The following is a 7,020-nucleotide window of genomic DNA, read 5'->3' as shown; positions in this document are numbered from 1 at the left end:
TTACGTTTATTTTAGTTTTTCAGTGCCTTTTTTTTTTTTAAAGCCACATTACTGTGGGAGTCCACAGAGGTTTCCTAGTGAGATCTGAGCTTGCTTCACCCAGCAGGGCTGCATAAGGGGATGAATTAACCATGTGTGTGGTTACCAGGTGTTTGGAAGGGTCTGCACTTGGCTGTGCTAGGAGGAGGTCTTTTGCTCCACCCCTTGGCATTCCTTTAAAAAGCCCCTTAGAAGAGACAGAAGGGGCCTATGGATAAGGATCCAGGCCCTCCTGAGGCTCTCCTGTGTTTCTATCTGTTTCTTTCCCCTCTACATTTCTATATAAATCTCTTATTCCTCACTCTTCAAGAGTACCCTGGGGAGAAAGGTGGGGGCGGGCCCTACACACATTACTCAGATCATGGATCTATATACTGAAAATGTGTGTGGTTTGGGTGTGTGACTTAAGCTTTTCCAGAAGTTATATCAATAATAGAACCACTCAGTACTTGTTTTCATGTCAAGTTCAATGCTGAGAGCAAGTTGTATTGGAGTTAAAAAGAAAGAAGAAGAAGGAGGAGAAGAAGGAAGAGGAGGAGGAGGAGAAGAAGAAGGAGAAGAAGGAGGAAAGAAACTCTTCTTTTCAGAAAAGTCCCTTTAGGGCTGCCCAACTAGGTGTTACCACTCAATTCCCTCACCAGGCTGTGTGTTCTGGGAGATACTTCAGTCAACCCTCTAGCACTGGTAGATGGTGGCCATCACTGTATGAGTCACAAAGAAGAAGGGTCAGCCACACACTCCAGGACTCCAGGTACAAGCCTGGTCCAGATGAAGGAGTACTCTGCAGGATGCCATCATGCTTATAATTAATTCAAGGGTTGATGATTCAAATTTACATTTGAGGTTTTTAAAGATCCTCATGAAATTGCTACTTTTAGCGTTTTCTTCCCTCTCGCCTGGATTATTATCATTATGTCATAACTGGCATGTCTGTCTCCGTTCTCAAGTGACTTGAACTCTAATTAAGATTGCCACATAAGAGCCATGGAGATGGCTCTGTGGGTAAAAGCTCTTGCCACCAAGTCTGGCTACCTGAGTCCAGTCCCTGGAATCCACAGGGTGAAAGGACAGACCAACTCCTTCTCCTTGTCCTTGGACGTCCCTCGAACCTCACAGACACCGGCGGCACATACATGTCCCTCCGCAGGACGATTGTGAGTCCGAGGACAGTCTGAGCTGTGTAAACTGAGTTCAGGAACAGTCTTAGTTTCCTTAGTAAGGCTGTCTCAAAAGGAAAGAGGAATGAATTTCAAATAAGTGACATTATTCTGTGCTGTTGTTTTGTTGCTGGTGTGTGTGTGTGTGTGTGTGTGTGTGTGTGTGTAGACAGAGTCTCAATATGTAGCAAGGAAATTGCTGCTGATCTTGGTAGCCATGTCTCCTGATGGTTAGTGTGCCCCTGTATGGTTTATCTTCCCTGGGAGCTTCAATTGTGCTCTTCTTGCTAAATTCTAAATTGGAAAATAGGTTTCCCTGGAACCTTTGCAACAACATACACGTACACTAACAAAATGTCTGTTTCCTCAGAAATTCTGCTTTCAGTGTATTATCATTTACCTTGTGGCTTTAACCCTCCTCCTTGAGCTATTCAAGAGGATCATGGGGTGGGGGTTGGGAGGAGCGCCCTAAGTGGGAAAACGGGTTCACTGTGATTCAGGTGGGGAAAAGGGTCACATTACCTATGAATATTCCACCCATTCATAAATATCCATAAGACTTTTAAAAATAGACAAAGTAGGGATTGGAGAGATGGCTCAGCAGTTGAGAACATTTGCTGTCCTTTCAGAGGACCCAGGTTAGGTTCCCAGCACCCACATGGTGGCTCCGGTTCCAGGGGATCCCACGCACTCCTCTAGCCTCTGATGGCACCATGCATGCAGGTGATGCCCAGACATACATTCCGGCGAACACTCACACAAATACAATATTAAAAATCCACGAAGCAGAATTCAATGGGCTGCTCTTCTCACTTTGGGTCAGCCTGCTCCATTGTCTCTCTAGAGTGTATGCTTTGCTTTCCTATCTAAACCTGGGCACGGGCTGTCTCTGTCTCTTCACCAGAATCTTTCCTCTGAGAATCCCAGAACAGAGGAGAGACCTTCATCTTGGTGACAGTCCTCGGCACTCTGGAGGATCACGTGAGCCCGTGATTGTGAGACCAGCCAGTCTGGGAAATAGAGAGACTCGTGTCAGAAACAAATAAAAGTGAAAAATGAAGCTGAGTGTGGTGCCTCACATCTTAGAAGCCCAGCGCTTGGCGATGTTGCCTGAGTTGGAGGCTAGCTTATTTACACAGCGAGTTCCAGGTCAGCCAAGGCTACACAGAAAACCCCTCACAGAAACAACCCAAAGGCCTGGGGAGATGGCTTAGCAGGCAAAGGTGACGAGCTAAGTTAGATCTGCAAAATCCACACAGTGAGCAAAGAGAACCTTTGACCCCCATGTTGCGCTGTAGCACACACCTGGCCACACATACGCATGTATGTGTGTGTGTGTTTGTGTGTGTGTGTGTGTGCGCGTGCGCACATAAATAGGTGGGGGGATGCCAATAAAAAACAAGAAGCGAGCAAGAGTAGTTTTTATAAAAGCGTGAGTAGATCATGCCATTCTCTTGCTTAAAGTTCTCCGGTGATATCCCCCTCACTCCACTCGGAAGGTAAGGTCCAAGTGTGGACAGCGGCTTTCAAAGCCTCCCTCCATCCTCATTCTTGGTTCTGTCGGCTGGTGCTCTGTCTGCTCTGGCCTGATCTGACGCACACTCCTCCTTTTCTCTTAGAGCTCATTCCCCACATCATTACCAGGTTCTTCACCCCTGAAAAGCACTTCTTTGGGGAGCTCTGGGGTCATCCCAAGGATCTACCACCTGGAAGGAGAGAACTGACTCCTGAAAGTTGTCCACTGCTCTCCATACGCACAGTGTGGCACACATAGGCATGTGGGCATGCACGAAAAATAAGTAAATACAAATGTAAGTCACCGAAAACTCTCTTTAAAAGGAACTTTGGTGTAAACTCAGTTTCAGGTCTTTTGGTTTTGTTTTGTTTTGTTTTGGGGCTGGGCTGTTGTCTCAGGGTGACGGAGCTCTGAGCTGTGTGAGACAGGGGCCTGATGGTGTTGGGAACGTTTGTTCTGTTCCTGCTCTCTGTTCGAGTCCTCTGCTTCAGTTAACAACGCCTGGTTGTGAATGAATTCTGCCACAAACCAATATTTTCACCTGTAGTAATCTGCTCCAGTAGGAAAATGCTGGGCGGTGGCGGCGGCGCACACCTTTAATCTCAGCACTTGGGAGGCAGAGGCAGACGGATCTCTGTGAGTTCGAGACCAGCCTGGCTACAGAGCGAGATCCAGGACAGGCACCAAAACTACACAGAGGAAAATCTGTCTCAAAAAGACAAACAAACAACAACAACAAAAACAAAGAAGGGAAACAAACAAAATGTTCTTCTGTTTATTTAACATCTGGACGCACTATCTGAAGACCTTGGTCATGTCGACTTGATCTGATCACTTAACATTAGAGTCTGTACTCCAAAGCAGGATCAGTCAGCTTTTTAAGTGAATGGCAGGTGGCATTTTAGGATTGGTGGGCCATGTATTCGCTCTGTATGTGCTCTGTATGCAATTTCACCATCTTTTCCACTCAGCCACCCTCAGTCTACCACTCTCGTAGAAGATCGCTGCGGGAACTGTGAACATGTTAACACAGTCGTGTCAGAGGAAGGGTATGCACGGTGGCATACCCAGTCATCCCGTATTAAGTACCGAGGAGGCAGGGACATCTCAAGTTGGAGTCGACTTTGAGCTGCAGAGTGAGACTATTTCAAAAGAAAAAAGCCAAACAAAACAAACAGTAAGAAATGCCAAAGGGAAATCCTAAGGTTTAAGACCCAGTGCCTGTAGGCAAGTGCCTGGGCCCAAGCTCCGTGCCCAGCCCTTCTTGGGCATTTGCATGGGAAGAGGAAAGGCTTGTAAATGAAGGTCCGGTGCTCGGTGTAATGGACCCTACCTCGAGAAATATTCAAAACTTGTTTTGCATTTTTGTTTTGCATTTAGTGTTGTTGACGTCATTCTTTTTTTTCCCCCTTAAATCACAACACAAAGATGCTATGTCCAAGGGAGTTTAAAGCTCCCATGACATTTTCCCATTCCAAATATTAAGACAGATTTAATAGGGTTTATACCTTCCTTAATATACATTAAAAAAACAACAGAGGGGGAAAAACAATTAGGCTGTTAATTTAGCACTTAGAGCACGGCTCATCACTTCTTCTCAATTAGCTTGTGATTAAAGCATTTCAATTTCTTATTCCTCGGCTTTTCTGTATCTAAAGTAGAGAAGCGACATGTGTATTAATTATCTTAAGCCCTTAGAAGTCCCCGGGAGTGGGTATTGTGTCATTAGTGTTTGCCTTAAAGACTATTTTTCTCATTATAGCAGCAAAGGCTAACTGAACGTGGAACAGTAATAAACATCCCTTTGGAGACTCGCTCCTGAGAGCCGGGCAGAGGCTGCAGTGGAAAGTATACACAGTAACAAGTACCCAGGTGGAGAAACTGACGCAAGCCGGAGAAAGAGCCACAGCGCTCCTCCGCACCAGTTCGGGCATTTCGGGTGTCCAACCAACAGCATTTTTGGTAGGCTATTTGGGGGTGGCCTCTTAATGTTTCTTTCCAATCAAGAACTAATTTTTTTTTTAACAGTTGGCTTTTTTTTTTTTTTTTTGAAAAAAACATACTTTAAAAAGATACTTTCCATCACGTGGATCTAGCTCTCCAACAGAAAATTCTGTAACTTCTTATGTCACATCTCCATTTTGGTTGTGAAATGCAGTGCTTATGTACTTTCCCTGACACATTAGGGAATTCTGTTTGTGAAGCCAGGAACTAAAGAGTAAGTCTAAGAAATGGTTGTTACCACTTAGTATTTCTGACATCTCAAATACAGGTCACCTTCTACATGTATTCTCTCTTAGTGAGGTATTTATGGCCTTTCTTGTTGGTGTTACAAGAAAGCCCCCACCAAAATGACTTAAGGCAGGTTCACGGGACTTTGTTTTTATGGAGCAGCGTTCAAGATTTTATACAGATATTTTAACATAGGCTCAAACAAGACGATTAGGAGAAAGAGAAGCACCCAGAAGATAGTAAGGCATACCCAAGTGATGGTACGGGCTCCTGGAGTGAGAGACAGCCACAGGTGTGTTTCCATGGCGAGTCTAGCTCTGATCAAGTTGACGAGAACAGTCATCACAGGCTAGTGGCCATTTGCTTTTATTTTAAAAATTAATTAAATTATGGGTAATTACTGCAAATAAAAGGTCTTTGTAAGTCCTTGATGGGACTGTTTCGGGAAGAGGGTGATCAGTATCCACAGCCTTACCTGGACTGACTACTACCAAATAGATTTGTGTCCAGCGCAGTCTCCCTTCCTTCCTCCCTCAAGCACCAAGTTTAAAAAGGAATAGAAGAAACACAAATCTTACACAGTATGAAAGCATCGTCAGTGAAAACATGGACGCTTCCTCAGCCCTCCTTCCTAACTACATCTCCGTTTGCACAGGCAACCACAAGTTCAGCTCCTCTCTCTCTCTCTCTCTCTCTCTCTCTCTCTCTCTCTCTCTCTCTCTCTCTCTCTCTCTCTCTCTCCTCCTCCCCCCTCTTAGGCACATATTTACTGCCAAAGTGATAAGAGAGCTATCTTGTTTTAAATAAAATTTCCAAGAACTGCAATAGTAATATTGGTTTGCAACTGAGCATTTATGAAAATATAAAAAAAATTATCTTATTACCCACAATTCCATTATCTGCAGATAATGACTGTTAATGTTTACATGTATTTCCACTCTGTTACTTTACCCTTTGTGCATGTTTGAATATGTGTGTGTCTGTGTGTGTGTGGGTGGTGTGTGTGGGGGGGGTGGGAGGGTGGGTGTGTACACATGCATGTGTGTGTAAGTGCAGTGGAGGCCTGAGATTGACTTCAGATGTCTTCCACAATCATTTTCCACTCTATTTTTTTAAAAATATTTTTTAAATTTTATTTTGAGATTATAATATAATATAATTACATTTCATCTTTCCCTCCCTCCCACCCTCCTAACTCCTGCTCCTTAGTCTCTTTCAGATTCCTGGCCTTTTTTCACTAATTATTGCTGCATGCACGTATGTCTATGTGTTTCTAGATACAGCCCGCTCAGTCTATATAACGCCACCTGCAGGCACGCTTTCAGGGCTTGCCAGTTTGTAACTCATTGGTGCGCTTGCCTGGGAAAGCCTCTTCCCCTACTCTCAGTATTGTTTAGCTGCCTGTCGTTCTCTGTATAGGATTGAGGCTTCCTCCGTCCACGTGGGCATGTTTATCAGTGTCCCAGCTCAGCTCAGGGTTAGGCAGTCCTTCCTGTTGGGGAGACTTTATGGGTGTCGCTTCTGACATTCCTAGGAGACACAGTCTCTCAGCAAACTCCCGGATCCTCTGGCGTTTACAGGCTCTCCACCCCTCCTCAGCAATGTTCCCGGAACTTCAGGTACTGGCGTTGTTCCGTACACCTTGGCGGTAACCAGCCGCTCTCTGATTGGACTTAAGATCCACTCCACAAGAGGGGACTCATGCCTGGTACTGGAGATCTAGCCGACTGTCCAGGGCTGGTGAAGCCATGGATCTTGGAGGAAAACCTACAGACTACCCATTTTATTACACCAGCAGAATAATACCTTATTGCATTCTAAATATTTGTCCTTATATCCACAGGCAAATGCAGTCCTCAGCCCTCATCAAAGACACTTCTCTTCTTAGCAGAAGGAGACCATTACAGAAAAAAAAAAATCAAAATGCAGACTGGACAGAGTCCAGTCCTACCATGTTTTTTCAAAGACAGGCTCTTTCACCGAATAAGGAACTTGCTGATTTGCCTAGGCTAGCTGGCCAGAAAGCCCCTGGGGAACTTCTCTCTCTGCATCCTCAGCACTGAGAGGCAGGTGCAT

The sequence above is a fragment of the Peromyscus maniculatus genome, chromosome 11 (genome assembly GCF_049852395.1).
Source record: "Peromyscus maniculatus bairdii isolate BWxNUB_F1_BW_parent chromosome 11, HU_Pman_BW_mat_3.1, whole genome shotgun sequence".
Lineage (NCBI taxonomy): Eukaryota > Metazoa > Chordata > Mammalia > Rodentia > Cricetidae > Peromyscus > Peromyscus maniculatus.
The sequence above is the reverse complement of the archived record's forward strand: the minus strand, read 5'-3'. Positions refer to the sequence as shown.